We start from the raw sequence: 21932 nt of genomic DNA, 5'->3' as shown, positions 1-21932 counted from the left end.
TTTCAGTAATAAAACCATATAAAAACCCAGACATTCTATGTAGCACATCGGACACCTCGTCTTTGCCCATTGTTTTCCTCACTAGATAAAATGAACGATATTTGCCTAGTGATTCGTATTTTTAAGTGCATTTCTTTGGACACGGTAAATTGAACACACGTCTTTACCTTTTTACCTAAAACCACACTAAAATGGCTGCTATTTATTAGGCCAGCTACAGTTTAACATGCTTTACATGTCTTAAATTATTGCTCTTAAAAAGGTTAAATCATTTATCTTAAATAGACTCCAACTACTATTTTTTTTTAAGATGAGGAAACTAAGGCAGAAAGAGATTAAGTAACTTTCCCAAGGCCATATAAGAGGTGGGTCTAGGCATCCAGAGCCCATGTTTTTAACCAATATACTGCTTCTCGCAACACAAAGAATTTTAAAATTAAAAAAAAGGTTTAAACCAAGAAAGTCAAAGAAAATGGGAGAGGACTGAAGAAAAGTTTTGAAACTGTAAACCCAGCAGGATAACTGCTAACTAAATTAACAGACTAGAGAAAGAGGAAAACTGCATCCAAGAGAGCCAACAACCGAAGCCCAGAAGTTGGATAATTTACATCACAGCCTCTCAGAAAGGTTCAGGGAGACCAACAGCTCTGATAATAATGGATGGTCGTGGGGGCAGTTGAGGCTGAAAACAAGAGCGCTGGATGAAAGCAGTGAGATTTCCATGGATAACATAGCTAGGAGTCACCCTGACTCAACCTGGCAGGAGAGTGCAAGGTCTACTCTCTGGAAACACTGAACTATGGAAAACTGCACTAATAGGCACCTGGCCCAGTCAGAGGGCATCAGGTATTAAAAGAGGGTGATTAAGTGAAATTCCACATACTGAATGGCAAGGCCTCTCTGCCCAGTCTAGTTTGAAAAAAAGTTGGCTGGTAGAATTTAACCCCCCAAGCAGGAGATTGGAAAAACTCTGTCTGGGTGTGTATTAACTATTCTTAGAGGAAAACATAAATATTAAAATTCAGAGGAATGCCAATTAAGACAGCCCAATAAATCATCCTACTGTGAAGCCTATAACTCATTTAATTGAGCACACCCACATAGAGTTTCCTATTAATGTTCCACTTTTAAATACAAATCAATAACTGTAGGTTACCAACTGTCACCATACAAAATTATTACAATATTAACATAATATAAATAAAATATTATTGATTTGATTTCCTATAAGTGACTTATTTATTTTTGCATTCTGTGACATATAAAATTGTAGAATCACTATGTTGTATACCTGAAGCTAATACAAAATTATATGTCAACTATGTTTCAACAAAAAATAAAAATTTTTAAAAATGATTTTAAATGTTAATGGATAGCCAAGGAGAGTCTCTGAGACCAAAACAAATAAATACTGTAAAACAGAACTGAAGAAAACAAAGATAATACAAAATATAGAAAAATTTATTATTTTTATTACTATCCTCAGAGAGAAAAGGGAGGTCACTGCATCCAAGGAACAAGACTAGAATGCCATAAAAGGAAACAAACAAACAAAAGGAATTCTCAGTAACAAAATATAAGAGTAGAAATTAAAAAAAAAAATGTTAGTAGAATGGTTGGAGTAAAAAGTTAGAAACTCGTCCAGAAAACAAAAGAAATAGAAGTAAATAATAGAAAAGGAAAAACTAATTCAAAACTAGAGAAATAGGGGCACCTGGGTAGCTCAGTTGGTTAAGCATCTGACTTTTGGTTTTGCCACAGGTCATGACCTCAGGGTCATGAGATCGAACCCTATGTCAGGCTCAGCACAAAGTCTACTTGAGATTCTGTTTCTCCCTGCCCCTCCCCCCTCCTCTGCTCTCTATCTAATTCTTTTTCTTTCTCTCAAATGAATAAATAAATCTTTTTTTAAAAAAAGAAATAATTCAGAAGATCCAATATCTGAATAATTGACAATCCAGAAAAACAGATTAAATGAAACAGAAATAGTTGGGGGGGCATACTATTCAAGAAAATATCCTATAAGTGGAAGATTAATTTTTGTATTGACTAAGCCCATCAAGTGTCCAACATAATATGAAAAACACACACACAATATGGCATAGCAGTATAAGATTTCGAAACACTGGGAACAAATAAAATATCCTAATAAGCTCCCAAAGAAGTTAAGAAAGTGATCAAAAAAAAGGTTTGGAAATCATTATAGCATCAGTCTTCCTAGCAACAAACTGGAAAATTCAACAGAGTGCTGTTTTCAAAATTCTGAGGGAAAAAAATTATTTCTAGCCTAGAATTCTAACCTATCAATAAATGTGACAGTAGAAAAAGATATTTTCAGACTTCAAAATCTCAAAATAATTTACCTCTCTTTCTCTTTCTTTGGAAACTACTAAAGGATGTGTTCTACCAAACATGGAAGGCAAGCTAACAAGTAAATAAGAGATCCAGGAAGCAAGAAATCTAATATAACAAAAACAAAGAAGGGAATTTTCAGGGTGGTGTAGATCCCAGGACTAGGCCAGAAGAACAATCAATATCTATTTGAATGAGAAGACATGGATTACTGAAGAGATATATCTCTCCACTAAGAAAAAAAAATGAAAGTGATAGAACACCTAATGCCTAAGATTTCTGAAGGTGTTAAGAGCTTTAGACTCCTAGAGGAGAGGCTGGGAATGCACTGGTGATATTTAGAAGACTATGCAAACAAACAAAAAGAGAGACAACTATCAACCTCAAAGACAGCAATATCATGTGAGAAAGGACATGAAATCATAATTTACACAGGGCTCATAAATATTTAAATATAATTATATTAGTAGAACACGGGAGGGTAAGTGTATATATGTATGGTTCATATATGTGGGTATGGGAAAGAGATAGAAGACAGCTAAATTCTTCTCTACAGTAGGAAGTCAAAAGTGAAAATCTAAAAACAGAAAATCAAGAAATAGTAGTATGAACAAACTACATAGAAATATGGAGGTAAATACCCAAAGAACGCTGAAAGTGATAGCCTCTGGAAATCAGTAATCAAGAGTCAGGAGGAGTGGGCAAGGGACCAATAGTTTTTGTTAAAAGCCTTTGGGACCGATTTTTAAGCTATGTATATTTATGACATTAATAAAAATAAAAGTTAAATTTTAAAAATATTTTCTTTACTATTCCTTTATTTCTGAAAAAGCAGAGAAACCTATGCTTAGTGGTATACCAGAAATAGCAAAGGAGATTATTTTCTTTTCACATTTAGTTATACAAATAGGCAGCTTAAAATAATGAACTCCTGCTGGCATACTAGAGACCTACAGGGACAAATCTCAAAAAGCCATTGCCAGAAGAGATTCAAAGACGACATGTTTTAAAAGCACTTCACTGGGAATCTAAAGAGTCAGATAAAAATAATAATAATAATGACCATGTATTGAGTCCTGATTATGTACTGAACATAGATTTGAAACTACACTATGAGATGGGTACCGCTATTTCCTCAATTACACAGATCAGGAAAGTGAGATTTGGAGAGGAAAAGCATGCTTACCTAAAAGCTCACAGCCTGTAGGTTGTGGAATCCAGGCAACCTAATTCCATTTTTAATCACTATATTTTTCTGCCACCCAATTCTGAGCTAGATTCTACAAGTGATTAGGTCTGTTATTTGGCAAGTTAGTTAGATTATCTGGGCCTGCTGATCTACGTATAGAACCAAAAGATTAACTAGATATCTCTTTCAAGTCCAGAATTCTGGGAAAGAAAAAAACTTCCAGATTTAGAAGAGCTTATATACAATAATAAGTAAAGAGTGATTTAATAAAATTCTTGTCTTCCAACTAAAAGAAAAATAAAAATAAATTAAGAGCTAATAATGTGTGATGCTGTGTTTCGATTACATCTCTCTTCAGTAAAGAATAGCCATAATGATGAGTGCTGATGAATCCTGACAAAGACCTTGAAAAGACACACAAAGCACTTCGAAACTGATTCCTATAGCATAGAAGCTAACAGCACTCACTAAAGGACCAGATTGTTTGGCTTCAAACCCATCAGTGACCCTTATTAGCTCTAAGACATTAGTTTCCTCATCAGGGGATGACAGGGTGGCTCAGTTGGTTAAGCATCTGCCTTTGGCTCAGGTCATGATTCCAGGGTCCTGGGATCAAGACCTGCACTGGGCTCCTTGCTCAGCGGGGAACCTGCTTCTCCCTTTGTCTGCCACTCCCTGTGCTTGTGCGCTTGTTCTCTCCCTCTACCTCTGACAAATACATAAATAAAATCTTTAGTTTCTTCATCAGGTGTAACCACACCAATAGGATAATCATCCGTCACAGTTTATATATGATGTCTGGGATAATTATTAATTGCATCCCCTTTAACTCTTGGAAGACTTTCAGCAGAAAAATAAGTTATATGTTCACTCTAATTCATCAATAAAATGAGAAAATAACAAACCTATATTTTAAAATTAAATAAGAGAACTTCCACTTTCTGGTGCAACATGTAAGATGATTTGAAGTTGCCCCTGTGTTCTAACGAGCGGACAACTGAAAAAATCAACAACCCTTCTTAGATTCTTCAGAGAAGTGAGGTCACAGGACAAACCCCTAGCTCCCCAAATTTGGAGAGGCAGATAGGTAAATACAGAGAATCAGAACTTATGGAAGCAGAAACACACAAGCAGGAATTCCTATGGGAACCAGAGCCTGAGTAGGAAAACCTAAACTGTAACTGATGAATTTCTGGAACCTCAGTGACTTAAAAAGTCTAGGAGGTCCCAGTCATAGGGGAGCATCTATTTTTTTGTGCATTTGGCCTCCAGGAGCTTACCCAGGTTCTCACAGTGAATATCTGAGAAAAATCCCCTTGTGCTTCAGACAGGGGGAGAAAACAAGGAACCTGATTTAAAAATGGGTAAAAGAGGGGCGCCTGGGTGGCACAGCGGTTAAGCGTCTGCCTTCGGCTCAGGGCATGATCCTGGCATTATGAGATCGAGCCCCACAACAGGCTCCTCCGCTAGGACCCTGCTTCTTCCTCTCCCACTCCCCCTGCTTGTGTTCCCTCTCTCGCTGGCTGTCTCTATCTCTGTCGAATAAATAAATAAAATCTTTAAAAAAATGGGTAAAAGACCTCAACAGGCACTTCACCAAACAAAGTGTAGAGATGGCAAGTATGTATATAAAAAGATGTTCCACATCATCGTTCAAGAGGGAATTGCAAATTAAAATAATAGTGAGATATCACCAAACAGCTATTAAAATTGCCAAAATCCAAAACACTGACAAAGCAAAGGCCGCAAGGTTATGGAGTACCACGGACACCCATTCACTGCTACTGAGAATGCAAAATGGTACAGACAGTTTGGAAAACAGTTTCTTACAAAACTAAATATGTTCTTACCACGTGATACAGTAATTGCACTCTTTGGTATTTGCACAAAGGAACTGAAAACATGTCCACACAAAAACTTGCACACAGATGTTTATAGAGGATTTACTTATAATTATCAAAACTGAGAAGCAACCAAGATGTCCTTCTGTACATAAATAGATAAATAAAACTGCGGCACAACCACACCATGGAATATTATTCAGTGCTGAAAAGAAATGAGCTATCAAGCCATAAAAAGACAGGGAGGAACTTTAAATTCATATTGCTAAGTGAAAGAAGCCAATCTGAAAAAGCTACAAAGTTTATGGTTTCAACTATATGACATTCTTGAAAAGACAAAAGTATGGAGACAGTAAAAAGCTCAGGGGTTGCCAAGGCTTAGGAGAGGCAAGGATAAAAAGGTGGAGTACAGAGTATTTTTAGGGCAGTGAAAACTATTCTATATGGTATTACAATAGTGGACACATAACATTCCACATTTGTCAAAACCCACAGAATGTACACCACCAAGAGTGAACTCTAATGTCAACTATGAACTTTGAGTAATAATGATACATCAGTTCTAGGTTCATTGGTTATAAAAAATGTACCATTCTGGTGTGGGATGTGAATAGGTGAGGAGGTTGTGCACATGGGGACAGAAATTCTCTGTACTTTCCACTTAAAATTGCTCTAAAAAATTAAAATCTATTAATTGAAGACAATTAAATAACATAACACATGTAAAGTACTTGGTACATAAAAACCACCCAGTAAATGAAAGTTGTGATCTCACTAGCTTTGATTCTCACCATGCCTCCCACTCTACTCCAATCCTAAACTCCAGTCACACCCAACGAGTTGCACTTCTCCATGTGACTGTGCATTCTTGGGTTCTTTATTTTTATAACAATGCCTCTCAACTCTAAATATCCTTTCTTTCCCTTCTTTTTTTGATCAACTTAAACCCATTCTTCCTTTTTCCATCATTTTATTTTATTTTCAACATGATAAGTATACTCTTTAATCCCCATACTCTTTTTTACTCATCTGGTAACCATCAGTTTTTTTCTATAGATAAGAGTCTGATTCTTGGTTTCTCTCTCTCTCTCTCTCTCTCTCCTTTTCCTTTGCTCATTTGTTTTGTTCCTTAAATTCCACATATGAGTGTGATCTTATGGTATTTGTCTTTCTCTGACTGACTTATTTCACTCAACATTATACTCTACCTCTATCCATGTTGTTGCAAATATCAAGATTTCATTCTTTTTTATAACTGATTAATATTTCATTGTACATATACACCAAATCTTCTTTATCCATTCATCTATCAGTGGACACTTGGGTTGCTTCCCCAGTTTGGCTATTGGAAATAATGCCACAAAAAACACAGGGGTGCATGTATCTCTTTAAATTACTGTTTTTTATTTTTGGGGGGTAAACCCTGAGTAGTGAAATTACTGTTTCATAGGGTGGTTCTATCTTTAATTTTTTTGAGGAAACTTTATATACTGTTTTTCCAGAGTGGCTGCACCAGTTTGTATTTCCAACAACAGTGCATGAAGGTTCCTCTCTCTCTCTACATCCTCACTGACACTTGTTTCTTGTGTTTGTGATTTTAGCCATTCTGACAGGTGTGAGGTGATATCTCATTGTAATTTTAATTTGCATTTCCCTGATGACGAGTGATGTTGAGCATCTTTTCTTGTGTCTGTTGGCCATCTCTATATCTTCTTTTGAAGAAATGTCTATTCATGTCTTTTGTCCATTTTTTAACCGGATTATTTCTTTTCTGGGTATTGAGTTGTATCAGTTCTTTATTTATTTTGGATACTAACCCTTTATCAGATATATCATTTGCAAATATCCTCTCATATTCAGTAGCCTGATCTCTAGTTTTGTTGATTGTTTCTTTTGCTGTGCAGAAACTTTATTCTGATGTAGTCGCAAGAGTTTATTTTTGTTTTTATATCCCTTACCTCAGAAAACATATAAAAATTTTTGCTATAGTCAATGTCAGAGAGATTACTGCCTGGGATCCCTTCAAGGATTTTTATGGTTTCAGGTCTTTAAACCATTTGGAATTTATTTTTGTGTATGGTGAAAGAAAATGGTCCAGCTTCATTCTTTTGCATGTGGCTGTCCAGTTTTCCCAACACCATCTGTTGAAGAGATTGTCTTTTTCCAATTGTATATTCATTCCTCCTTTATCAAAGATTAATTGACCATATAATTGTAAATTTGTTTCTGGGGTTTCTGTTCAATTCCATTGATCTATGTGTTTTTATGCCAGCATCACGCTGTTTTAATTACTACTCCTTTGTAATATAATCTGAAATCTGGAATTGTGGTCCCTCCACTTTTGTTTTTCAAGATTGCTTTGGCTATTCTTTTGTGGTTCTATACAAATTTTAGGATTGTCTGTTCTAGTTCTATGAAAAATGCTGTCATTTTGATGGGAATTGCATTGAATCTGTAGATTGCTTTGGGTAATATGGACATTTTGACAATATTTATTCTTCCAACCCATGAACATAGAATGTCTTTCTATTTCTTTGCATTGTCTTAAATTTCTTTCTTCAGTGTTTTAATAGTTTTCAGAGTACAAATCCTACATCTCCTTGGTTAAGTTTATTCCTAGGTATTTTATTGTTTCTGGTGCAATTGTGAATGGGATTTTTTTCTTAATTTCACTTTCTGCTGCTTCACTTAGTGTATAAGAATACAATAGATTGCTGTACATTGATTTTGTATCCTGCAAATTTACTGAATTCATGTATCAGTTCTAGCAATTTTTTGGTGGAGTCTTCAGTATCATGTAATCTGTAAGTGACAGTTTTGCTTCTTTCCTACTAATACAGATGCCTTTTAATTTCTTTATGTTGTCTAATTGCTGAGGACTTCCAGTATCATGTTGAATAAAAGCAGTGAGAATGGACATCCTTGTCTTGTTCCCGACCTTAGGGAAAAAGCTCTTAGTTTTTCACCATTGAGTATGATATTGGCTGTGCGTTTTTCTTACAAGGGCTCTATTATGTTGAGGTATGTTCCTTCTAAACTCTACTTTGCAGAGGGTTTTTATTATGAATGGATGTTGTACTTTGTCAAATGCTTTTTGTGCACCTACTGAAATGATCATACAGTTTTTATCTTTTCTCTTCCTGATGTGACATGTCATTGTTTTGTAAATATTGAATCTCCTTTGCATTCTGGAAAAAATCCCACTTGATTGTGATATGATTTTTTAATATATTGTTGGATTTGGTTTGCTAATATTTTGTTGAAGATATTTGCGTTTATATTCATGAGATATATTGACCTATAGTTCTCTTTTTTGTTGTGTCTTTATCTGGTTTTCGTATCAGGGTGATACTGGCCTCATAAGATAAATTTGGAAGTTTTCCTTCCTCTTGTATTTTTTGAAATAGTTTGAGAATAGGTTTTAATTCTTCTTTAAATGTTTGATAGAATTCACCTGTGAAGTCATCTGGTCCTGGACTTTGTTTATTGGTAGTTTTTTTAATTACTGATTCAATTTCATTGCTGGTAATTAATCTGTTCAAATTTTCTATTTCTTCCTGCTTCAGTTTCAGTAGTTTACATGTTCCTAGGAGTTTATCCATTTCTTCTAAGTTGTCCAATTTGTTGGCATATAGGTTTTCATAATATTGTTACAGCTGTTTGTATTTCTGAGGTGTTGGTTGTTATTTCTCCTCTTTCTTTAGTGATTTTGTTTATTTGGGTCCTCTCTCTTCCTTTTTGGATGAGTCTTCCTAAAGATTTATTGATTTTGTTGATCTTTTCAAAGAACCAAGTCCTGGTTTCATTGACCTGCCCAATTGTCTTTTGAGTTTCCATTTTGTTTTTTTCTGCTCTAATCTTTATTATTTCCTTCCTTTTGCTGGGTTTGGATTTTATTTGTTCTTCCTTTTCTAACTCCTTTAGATAGAAGGGTAGGTTGTTTATTTGAGATTTTTCTAGCTTCTTGAGATAGGTCTGTATTCCTATAAACTTCTCTCTTACAACCACTTCTGCTGCATCCCAAAGATTTTGGACTATTGTGTTTTCATTTTCATCTGTTTCCATGTAATTTTTTATTTCTTCTTTGATTTCTTGGTTGACCCATTCACTGTTTAGCAGCATATTATTTAACCTCCCTGTATTGGGGCTCTTTCCACATTTTTTCTTGTGCTTGATTTCTACTTTCATAGCATTGTGGTCAGAAAAGTGCATGGTATGACTTCAATTGTTTTGAATCTGTTGAGACTTGTTCTATGGCCTAATACATGAGATTAGGATTCTGGAGATTGTTCTGTGTGCACTCGGAAAAAATGTGCATTCTGCTGTTTTAGGATAGAATGTTCTGAATATGTCTCTTAAATCCATCTAGTCCAGTGTGTCATTCGAAGTCACCATTTCCTTATTGATTTTCTGTTTGGATGATCTGTCCATCAATGTAAGTGGGTTGTTAACATCCCCTACTATTATTGTATTACTATCAATTATTTCCTTTATATTATTAACTGTTTTATGTATTCGGGTTCTCTCATGTTGGATGCATAAATATTTACAATAGTTATATCCTCTTCTTGGATTGTCTCATTTATTATTGGATAGTGTCCTTCATTGTCTCTTGTTACAGTCTTTGTGTTAAATTCTATTTTATCTGACATAAGTATTGCTACCCCAGCTTTCTTCTGACATCCATTGCATGGTAAATGTTTCTCCATCCCCTCACTTTCAATCTGCGGGTATCTTTCAGTCTGAAATGAGTTTCTTTTAGGTAGCATATAGATGGGTCTTGTATTTTTACCCATCTGTCACCCTAGGTATTTTCATTTAGTCCACTTGCATTCAAAATAATTATTGTTAGATATGTATTTATTGCCATTTTGTTACTTGTTTTATGTTTGTTTCTATACATTTTCTCTGATCCTATCTTCTCTTGCTCTCTTTCATGGTTTGTTGGCTTTCTTTAGTGATATACTTGGTTTCTTTTCTCCTTATTTTTTGCACATCTATTACTGGGTTTTGATTTGTGGTTACCATTAGGTTTATATATAACATCTTCTGCATATAACATTTTCTGCATATATTAAGTTGATGTTGCTTAAGTTAAACCAATTCTTTACTCCTCTTCTACCCCACCCCAACATTTTAGGCATACGGTGTCATTTTTTACATCCTTTTATGTTATGAATCCCTTGACTGATTTTTATAGAAATATTTATTTTTACTGCTTTTGTATTTTTTTACTTTTCATACTCTCACTTATGGCCTTTCCTTTCCACTCAGAGTCCCCTTTAATATTTCTTGTAGGGATGGTTTAGTGGCCATTAACTACTTTAGTTTTTGTGTGTCTTGGAAACTTTATCTCTCTTTCTATTCTGAATTATAGCCTTGCCAGCTAGAGTATTCTTGACTGCAGATTTTTCCCTTTTAGCACTTTGAATATATTTATGTCACTCTCTTCTAGTTTGCAAAGTTTCTGCTAAAAACTCCACTGATAGCCTTATGGGGTTTCTCTTGTATGTAACTGTCTTCTTTTCTCTTGCTGCTTTCAAAATTTGTTCTTTATTGCTACTTTTTGCCATTTTAATGATTCTGTGTCTTTCTATGGACCTCCTTGGGCTGAATTTTTGGGAGGATCTCTGTGCCTCCTGTATCTGGATATCTGTTTCCTTCCCCAGATTAGGGGAATTTTCAGCTATTGTTTCTTCAAATAAATTTTCTGCCCCCTTCTCTCTCTTCTTCTGAGGTCCCTATATATGAATGTTATTATGCTTGATTATCACTAAGTTCCCTATTGAGCTCACTTCTCAATTTGCATAATTTTCTTTCCTTTCCTTTACTCAGTTTGGTTACTTTCCATTATCTTCCAGGTCATTAATTAATTTCTCTGCTTCATCTAGCTTATTTATTCCATCAAGTGTATTTTTTAATTTAATTTATTATGTTCCAGATCTCTGATTGGTTCTTTTTTATCTGTGTATTAAGAATTTCACTGATGTCCTCCAATCTTTTCTCAAGTCCAATGAGTATCTTCTGTGATCATTACTTTAAATTCTCTATCAGGCATATTACTTATATGTTTCTCTTTGGTCTCTTGCTGTAGTTTGGTCCTGTTATTTCATTTTGGAGACATTTCTCTGTCTTCTCATTTTGCTGACTTTCTGTGTCAGTTTTTGTCTGTTGGGAAGGTCAGCTACTTCTCTTGCTCTTAAGGATAATAACCTTATGAGGAAGAGGTCCTGCAGTGTAGTGTCCTCTGTTCCCTAGGGCCTGACACTTCAGGAAGTATCTCCTATGAGTGCTGTGTGTGCTCTGCTGTTGAGTCTTGGCCTTTTTTTCTTTCAGCCCCGTTGTCTGCAGAGGCTCTCTCTGCTTATTATGGGCAATGTTTGGTCCCCACCAGGGGTGGGGCATGTTTTAACAAGATGTGCAGTGGTCTACTTGCTAAACAAGACCTGCCTCTGCTGCCAGAAATGGCAAAACACACAGGTAAGGAGATAGTGTTTGCAGGGTTTGCACTGGTCTTCCAGGGGAAGGGGCCTACAGCACTGGGACTAAGGCCAGCATGACTGAGAAGGGCAGATCCACTGAAGCACAGTGAGGCAGGGCTTGGTGCAAGCAAGTTAGGTAAGGAGTGTTGAGGCTGTGCTGGTTCCCACAAGTGGCTCATTTTTTATGCTGGTGGGCAGGGGAGGGAAACAGACCTGCCAGCCCCTTTGTTCCTGGAGGGGTCTCCGCATGATCTCTATCTCTCTGGGCCATGCTGTTAAATGAGAAAATCAACCTCCTTACCATCTGTCCCTAGCATTTTTCAAACTGCTGGTTCCACACTGTATCTGCACTGGCTGTTTGCCATGCTGTGTCTTTAAGGGTGAGGACTCTGCTTCCTAATGCCCTACAGCTTCTCCCAGAGCTGAGCCAGCCAATTTTTTTAATTCCAGGGTTTACATCCTGCTGGCTGTAAGAACTCATGAAATTTGGCCCCCTCACTTTCAAAGACAAATATTATGGGGATTCATCCTACCCATTTGTGGGCTCCCCAGTGTGAAAGTCTGTTTTCCACCTTTTTCCATGCCATCAGCTCCCTCCCCACTGTGGATAGACATGGTCTGCTTTTTTCCCAGACCATATGTCATCAACCTTCCTACTTTCTTCAATGTGGCCTTTTTACCTTTAACTGTGGAGTTTGTTCTGCCAGTCTTCAGGTTGTTTTCTGGGTTATTTAGGCTGATGTGAGTGTTATCTAGTTGTATCCATGGAATGATACATGTTCCCAGCTGATGACTCCCACCCATCCTTCAAAATATCTTATAGGCCTGTCCTGCAGGTCCTTAATCAGGCTCCCACATGTAAAAGTTTGCAGCCATTTCTCTGTGCCTTCAGGCTCTCTATACACACTGAAATCATAATTCTTATATGAAACTACGGATCTGCTTATTTGTCTGTATCACTCACGAGATCATGATCTCTTCTATACTAAGGACTACATCTACTCTACATACTCCAAGCACAATTCATATAAGTGCTAAACACAGAGTGGGAACTCAATCAATGTTTATTTATTAAATGAATAAATGAGAGCAAAAATAAGCATATTTATTTTTCTTAGGTTCAGACAAGAATTTAAATACAAATTTCAATAAAGAAATATGATACCATTCTACCATCTTACCTAGGTTTGCTGTCAACACAATGATTTCCCTATAAAAGCACTGCCATTTCTTTCATTTATATACACAACTAAATTTAAGTAGTGTGTTGTTTCATCTAATTAAGAAATGGGAAAAAAGCAAGCCATGAACCACATTAGCAGTTGCCAGAAAAGTAATCTGGAACACGGTGTACACTAAAACAACAGCAATGAAAAACAAAATCAATGAAGAGTTTAGTGTAAACATGTATACTGCAAAATTAAAAACAGACTTAGGGAAATTAGATGTCCTTCAGTTAATGCATTTTTGCTGTTCTGGATTTTGGTGGGATTTGGGGGAGTTTGAAGTAAATGTTGTTTCTGTTTGGCAAAGATTATGGAATATTTTATTTCTGAAAGCAATCAGTGATGAACAGGAATAGTTTCATCTTTTTTTCCTATAAGTTTCCATTAACATTATTTTATTGATTCTTCCAACAATTCTGAATAACACAGTTTTCATTTTCAAAGCCATTAGGTAATATTATTGTATATGATACTAGGTAAATATTAAATTAAAAATAGAAAACACAAAAATTACTGTCGTTGTAATAGCAGAGACTCAATTTTGCTCACCAATATATGCCCAGAATCTAGCAAAAAACTTGAAAGATTTAATATTTGTGGAAGGAAGGGAAAGGAGAAAGAGAGGGCAAAGACAAAAGAAAATAAGGGAGGGAAAAGGAGAAAGAATTACTCCAAAGATAATAAAATTTAGGTGTAAAGTGGTTCTTTCCCTAAAACTTTGTACTGCAAAACAGACTAAGGCATGAAGAAACAAAAGAAAAAGAATCTATATATATTTCTACCTTTTTGTCTACTTAATCTCTACCTACTTAATGTCTACCTACTAAAGCTCTACCTTTTTATCTACTTAAATCCATTTCCTTTTCTTCCTTTGCACATAGTTTAACTATATTTCCAAATCTCCCTTACAATTGAATTACAATCTCCCTTATAATTTGCCTGTGACCGAGTTCTAGATAGTGGAATGTGAGCAGAAGTGGTATTTGCCACTTCTAGGCTTAGTCTATATAATTTCTCACATATGCACCTGCCTGCTCTATCACCTTCCACTTGATGGATCTAACCATTGTAAGTTGCTAAATCCTAAAGGATAACAAACACACATATCTGGGTAGCTGAATGATGTCACAGACAAGAAACACCACACTACCCTGAGAATCCACACAGGATGGACCTTTCTACTGTTTGCAGCATTACATGTTTCACCATACTTCTTTCTGTATATTAGTATACACAGTGGTACTTTGAAGGAGCTGCTATAATGAAAACCTGGCTTACCTACCAAAGAAACAAATATAGCAAGTTGGAAAGATCAAGATTCATGTCAAACAAAAGCTATATATTTTGTAAGCCTGCTTCATGTGATAACTTGTAAGACAGACTAAGTGCCTACTGAAAGGAGAAGCTATTGGAAAGAGCCAGAGTGTTAATTCATCTTGATTGTTCCTTGCTGCTTAAAGTAAGGTATTTAAGAGATGAGTTCACACAAGAAATTTATCATTTTGCAAGCAAAAATAGCAGGGATTAGAAAGAGTAGAGATTTGGGTCTCTGAATGTTTGAAAAAGTCAACTGTTCTTGTAGCTCCAACAGTAGAATAGACTGAAAAGCCTCTAAGAATAAAAAAGATACATTAATTATTTTCAGTTAAGCTAAGAAGCTCAGTAATTTCTGTTTCAGACAGGAAACAACAGATTGCACAGGACTGTGATATTTGAGAGAAGACAAACAAATAACATTAACCATACAATTAACCAATTTCTGCTTGGAAAACATGACTGGACTATAGTGCAAGGAGGAAAACTCCAAAGAGATCCCAGCAGTCACGCATACTTAAGGAGATATAGATTGGATTTCAAGGCGGCAAAGACAGCAAGAATATACAAGATAGTGTACCAGATAAAAGGGAGCTATGAATAGAAAGAGCTCTAGAAATGTGCTTAGGGAACCCCTTGAGTCTTTGAATGCATGCATGTATACCATAAAATTCTATGTGGCTGAGAAAAAAACAACTTCCAAGGAGCTCTAAACCAAACAATTCCAAGAGCTCGCTCAGGGCTGAAAATCATTTATATTCCCACCAACCAGAGTGGAGAGGCCTGTTGAATTCAAGGCACCAAAAGGGTCAAACTTCAGTACAGGTTACTCTGGACCAACTTTTTAAAAAACCTAAAAATGACCTTCAAAACATCAAACTGATCTACAAATAATGCAACTACCCACTAAAACAAAGCCCAACACATTTTACAATATAGAATAAAACTCAGGACTCAACAAAGTAAAATTCAAAATATCCAGCATTCAAACAACAATCACTAGATACACAAAGAACACGGAATATGTGACCATTATCAGGAGGAAAAAAAAAAATCAGTCAACAGCATCTCACTTAGAAACAGTGGAATTCAGAGGGTTATGCTAAACTAGCTGTTATAAATATGCACAAAATGCTCAAGGATATAAAATAAAATGTGAAGATATTGAGTAAATAAAAAGAATATGTGAAGATGTCTTTAAAACTTCTATAGAACAAGCCATCCAACAACAATGTAGAACATACATCCTTTCCCAATGTACATTGCTCATTAATCAAAATGGACCATAGGTGCTACAAACAAGCAAATATCTATGAATTTAAAAGGAATAAAAATAATATCAGAAAGTTATCTGGAAAATGCTAGAAAACTAGGAAATTAAACAACATATTTCTAAAGTACCATGGGTCAACAATGAAGTCACAGAGAAATTTAAACATATTTTAAACTGAATGAAATAAAAGCACAACATATCAAAGTTTGTAGTATACAACTTATTAAATACTAAGAGGGAAACATAATTTTAAAATACTACTATTACCAGATAAAAAAGGCTTAAAACCAATGATCTAAGCTTCGACCTTAAGAAGCTAGGAAGAGAATAGCAAATTAAATTCAACATAAGTAGAAATAAAGAAATAATAAAAAGTGGAAATAGATGAAATAGAATACAGGCAATAAATATAATCAATTAAACTAAATAGTGATTATTTGAAAAGGTCAATAAAATTGTCTACTCTCATTCTGACTAAATGTTCTACTGGAGGCCCTAGCCAGTGAAACAAAGACAAATTCATTCAATCACACAAAGCTTATAAAGAAAAGAGTAAAACTGTTTATTCACAGACAGCAAGAGTGTGTCCGTAGAATATTTTTAAAAATCTACAAAAGTCTACCAGAAGAAATAAGTGGATTAACTGAGATCATAGATTAAATGGTCAAACTACAAAAATAAATTGTACACATCTATATATTGGCAATATAAAAATTGGCAAATATTTATTTAAATACTATTTAATATTTTTTCAGAGAGGGAGGCAGAGAGAAAAAGAGAGGGAGGAGGTAAGGGTCAGAGGGAGCGTGAGAGAGAGAATCATAAGCAGGCTCCATGCCCAGCGGAGAGCCCGATGCAGGGCTCAATCTCACAACCCTGAGATAATGACCTGAGCCAAAAACGAGGGACAGCTACGATTAACTAACTGAGCCAACCAAGTGCCCCAATACTCTTTAATATTTTAATAGTATCCCAAAACATAAAATACATAAGGATAAATTTCATAAAATATACACAAAAACATGTATGCTGAAAGCTATGATATATTACAAGTGACCTAAACAACAACAAAAAAATGTCCTATCATTGACCAAGGCACTCAATACTGTTAAGTCAATTCTCTCCAAATTGACCTACAGCAGCACTGTTCAATAAAACTTACTGCCATAATGGAAACGTTCTTTATGTAGGCTTTCCAATACAGAAGCCATTAATCACACGTGGTGATTTAGCACTGGAAATGAGGTATGACTGAGAAACTAACTTATTTTATTTTGTTTTAATTAATTTCAACTTTAATTTGAATAGGCACATGTCGCTAATGGTTGGCATATTAAACAGCACAAATCCCAGTAAATTTTTTTGTAGAAACTGACAGGCTGATTACGAAATTAAGATGAAAAGGCAAAGTACTTATTATAACTAAAACAATGATGAAAAAACTTGCACTCTCTGATTTCAAGGTTTATTGTAAAGCTACACAAATTAAGATAGTGTGGTATTGGCATAGGAATAGACATATAGATAAATGAACAAAAAAGAGTCCAGAATTAAAGATCACACACACACACACACACACAATTGGTCTTGGACAAAGATGCCAGTTTAATTCAATGGAAAACGTATAGCCTGTACAAACTAAATGGTACAGAAACTACTGTATATCCATATAGAAAATAATGAACTCTCACCTCCCTCCCTTCATACCATCCACAAGAAAAGGATCACAGACCTAAATTTTTTTTTCAGACCTAAATTTAAAGCTAAAACTACTAAACTTCTAGAAGAAAACATGGGACAAAAATCTTTGCAAATTTGGCTAAGGCAAAGGTTTCTTTGAAAGGAATAAACCATGAGATTAAAGGGGAGGAGCTAGACGGCACAGGATTAGGTAGACCCTAAGCTTGTCTCCTACCTCAAATACAGCTAATAAATCATTCTGAACACCTGAGAAATCAATCAGAGTTCTGAGAGAACAAAAACTGCAAGTCTACAAGTCAAAAATTGACCACATTTTGGAAGGCAGTGGGTGCTGAGACTTGAATTCAGGGAGATATAGCTGTGGATATGGCCTCAGGGAGAAAACTGATTATGGAGGCTATGGCAAAGTATTATAAGCATCAGAGCCCAAAATCAGAACTTTAACAATTCTGTTACAGTGGGGTATATTCCTGGCTTAAAGGTGCACAGGTGGTGAAGCAGAGTGGAATCCCAGGTGTGATACCATGGTCTGAGGATCCCCTGGGTCACCAGAAGAACGGGTGACACCAAAGTGCTGCACTGTTCCCCGTATAGGAGCATGGAAACCAGCTGAGAACAGGGAGTGTAGTTGCTGGCTTTCTGCTCTGTATTGCCATAAACTGTGACCGCTGCATGTTCCTGTGACCACTTTCTGGATGGGCCAGCAAATGGCAGAAGCATGGGGAGACTCTCCTGGGGAGAAATAGCACAAGTCCACGCCACAGGAGTCCCTAAAATTTGTAGTTTTGAAACTCAGTCACACTCAGTTAAAAAAATAATAATAATAAAAAATTTTCTTTAAAAACCACCTCAGACACAGGCAAGGTGAACACAGAGTTCTGATGGAAACTGGGGAGGCAAGATTGATTACTGTTCTGTAAGGGCTCACTGAAGAGTGGGGTGGGTGTGAATTTTCAGCTCTGGGGCTGAAGAGCTGGACACCACCCATCAATGCTGAAAAACCTTCAGGGAGCAAACCAGTGCCACCTAATGCATCCAGAGCTACTTACACCAAGCTCTGCCTCCCTGCACCCTGGAGGTGCATTTCCATTAGGGGAAGTCCACCTGAGAATCAGCACAACAGGTCCCTCCCCCAGAAGACCAGTACAAACAACTAGCACATACAAAGTTTACTGATCACAGATGGCTGCAAATCTTCAGCTCTAAGGGAAAATAGTATCTAACATCCTTTGTACCTTTAGTCTTTAGTTTTTTATTATTTTTTTCAGTTAGTTTCTTATTTTTTCAATTCTGTTTATTAATTTTTTAAATTTGAATTTATATATATATGTTACATATTTTCTGTTTCCCTCCCTTTCATTGTATTTTATTTTTCTTTCTTATTTTGGGATCTAGATTCTTTTAACAAACAGACCAAAACACACCCAGGACCTAGTCTCTTTGGTTTGTTGCTGTTGTTGTTGTTATTGTTACTTTTGTTTGTTAGTTTTCTTTCTTCATTTCTTTTCTGGACAAAATGACACGATAGAGAAATTCACCCCAAAAGAAAGAACAAGAGTTGGTATTCATAGCCAGGGATTTAAACAATAAAGACATAAGTAAGGTGTCTGAACTAGAATTTGAAATAATGATTACAAGGATACTAGCTGGCCTTGAAAAAAATATAGGAGACACTAGAGAATCCCTTACTACAGACATAAAGAACTAAAATCTAGTCAGGCCAAAATTAAAAATGCTATGACCAAGATGCATTCCCAAGTGGGGGCCATAAAAACAAGGATGGACAAAGCAAAGGAGTGAATCAGTGATATAAAACATAAAATTATGGAAAATAATGAGCCTGAAAAGAAGAGAGAAAGAAAGGTAATGGACGACGAAGTTAGAATTAAGGAACTCAGGAACTTATTAAAATGTAATAACATTTGTATCATAGGAGTCCCAGAAAGTGAAGAGAGAGAAAAGGGGGCAAAAGTTTTATTCAAACAAATTATAGCTGAAAATTTCACTAATCTGGGGAAGACACAGATATTAAAATCCAAGAAGCACAGAGAACTCTCATTAAATTCAACAAAAGACATTTATTGCTAAGGCATATCATAGTCAAATTCACAAAATACACATACAAGGAAAGAATCCTGAAAGCAGCAAAGGAGAAAAAAAGTCCTTAACCTACAAAGGAAGACGGATCAGATTCACAGGTGATCTGTCCACCGAAACCTGGCAGGCCAAAAAGGAGTGGAAGGAAATATTCAACGTGCTGAATGGGAAATACATGCAGCCAAGAATTCTTTATTCAGCAAGGCTGTCATTCAGAATAGGAGGAGAGAGAAAGAGTTTCCCAAACAAAAACTAAAGGAGTTCTGGACCACTAAACCAGTGCTGTAAGAAATTTTAAGGGGGACTCTTTGAGTGGAGAAAAAATAAAAAGACTAAAAACAACAAAGACTAAAAAGGACCAGAAAACATTACCAGAAACCCCAACTCTATAGGTAACACAATGGCACTAAATTCATATCTTTCAATAATCATTCTGAATATAAATGAATAAGTGCACCAATCAAAAGACAAAGGGTTCAGAATGAATTAAAAAATAAGATCCACCTATATGCTGCCTACCAGAGACTCATTTTAGACTTAAAGACACCTGCAGCCTGAAAGTGAGGGGATGGAGAACCATCTATCACACTATGGACATAAAAGAAAGCCAGACATCGAACAAACTAGATTTTAAACCAAAGGCTATAACAAGAAATGAAGATGAAGGGCATTATGTCACAATTAAGGGGTCTATCCATTAAGAAGATCTAATAAAGGGTGCCTAGGTGGCTCAGTTGGTTAAGCGTCTGCCTTCAGTGTCCTGGAATCGAGCCACGCTTCGGGCTCCCTGCTCAGTGGAAAGTCTGCTTTCTCCCTCCCTCTCCCTCTGACTGCTGTTCCCGCTCTCCCCCTGCTTGTGTTCTCTTTCTCTCTCTATGTCAAATAAACAAATAAAATCTCGGAAAAAAAAAAAGATCTAACAATTGTAAATATTTATGCCCCCAACTTCAGAGTAGCAAATTATATAAATCAATTAATAACAAAAAGAGACACATTGATAATAATAGTAGGGGACTTTAATACCCTACCCACCATAATGGACAGATTATATAAGCAAAAGATCAACAAGTTCAAAAGATCAACAAGAAAACAATCATTTTGAATGACACATTGGGCCAGACGGACTTAACAAATATATTCAGAACATTTCATTCTAATGCAGTAGAACACACATTCTTTTTGAGTGCACATGGAACATTCTCCAGAACAGATCATGTACTGGGTCACACATCAACCCTCAGTAAGTACAAAAAGACTGACTCATACCATGCATATTTTCAGACCACAATCCTATGAAACTTGAAGTCAACCACCCAAAAATTTGGAAAGACCACAAATACATGGAGGTTAAAGAGCATCCTACTAAGGAATGATTGGGTTAACCATGCAATTAAAGAAGAAATAAGAAAATACATGGAAGCAAATGAAAGTGAAAACATGACAGTCCAAAAATTGGGATGCAGCAAAGGCAGTCCTAAGAGGGAAGTATATTGCAATACAGGCCTTCCTCAAGAAGCAAAAAAAGTCTCAAATACACAGCCTAACCTTACACCCTAAAGGAGCTGGAAAAAGAAGAACAAATGTGGCCTAAAACCAGCAGAAGAAGGAAAATAATTAAGATTAGAACAGAAATAAATGATATTGAAGTAAAAAAAAATAGATCAACAAAACCAGGAGCTGGTTCTTTGAAAAAATTAACAAAATTGATAAACCCCTAGCCGGACTTATCAAAAACAAAAGAGAAAGGACCCAAATAGGTAAAATCACAAATGAAAGAGGAGCGATCACAACCAACACCACAGAAATACAAACAATTATAAGACAATACTATGAAAAATTCTACGCCAACAAACTGGGCAACCTGGAAGAAATAGACAGATTCCTAGAAATCTACAAACTATCAAAACTGAGACAGGAAGAAATAGAAAATTTGAACAGACCCATAACCAGAGAAGAAATTGAATCAGTAATCAAAAATCTTGCAACAAACAAAAGTCCAGGGCCAGATGGCTTCCCAGGGGAATTCTACCAGACATTTAAGAAGAGTTAATACCTATTCTCCTCAAACTACTCCAAAAAATAGAAAGGGAAGGAACACGTCCAAACTCATTCTACAAAGCCAGCATTACCTTGATTCCAAAACCAGACAAAGACTCCACTAAAAGGGAGAGTCACAGGCCAATATCCTTAATGAACACGGATATAAAATTTCTTAGTAAAATACTCACTAATCAAATTCAACAGTACATTAAAATAATTATTCACCAGGATCAAGTAGGATTTATTCCTGGGCTGCGGGGGTGGTTTGATATTCACAAATCGATCAACATGATACACCACATTAATAAAAGAAAGGATAAGAACCATATGATCCTATCAATACATGCAAAAAAAAAAAAGCATCTGACAAAATACAGCATCCTTTCTTGATGAAAACCCTCAACAAAGTAGGAAGAG

General features: G+C 35.9%; 1 protein-coding gene across 9 annotated transcripts in view; it reads right to left on the bottom strand.

Annotated features, from left to right (window-relative positions):
- Positions 1 to 21932, bottom strand: part of DNM3 (dynamin 3) — a 522795-nt gene that overhangs the window by 337647 nt on the left and 163216 nt on the right. The window lies entirely within an intron of this gene.

The sequence above is a fragment of the Ursus maritimus genome, unplaced genomic scaffold (assembly GCF_017311325.1).
Source record: "Ursus maritimus isolate PB19 unplaced genomic scaffold, ASM1731132v1 scaffold_2, whole genome shotgun sequence".
Lineage (NCBI taxonomy): Eukaryota > Metazoa > Chordata > Mammalia > Carnivora > Ursidae > Ursus > Ursus maritimus.
The sequence above is the reverse complement of the archived record's forward strand: the minus strand, read 5'-3'. Positions and strand labels throughout refer to the sequence as shown.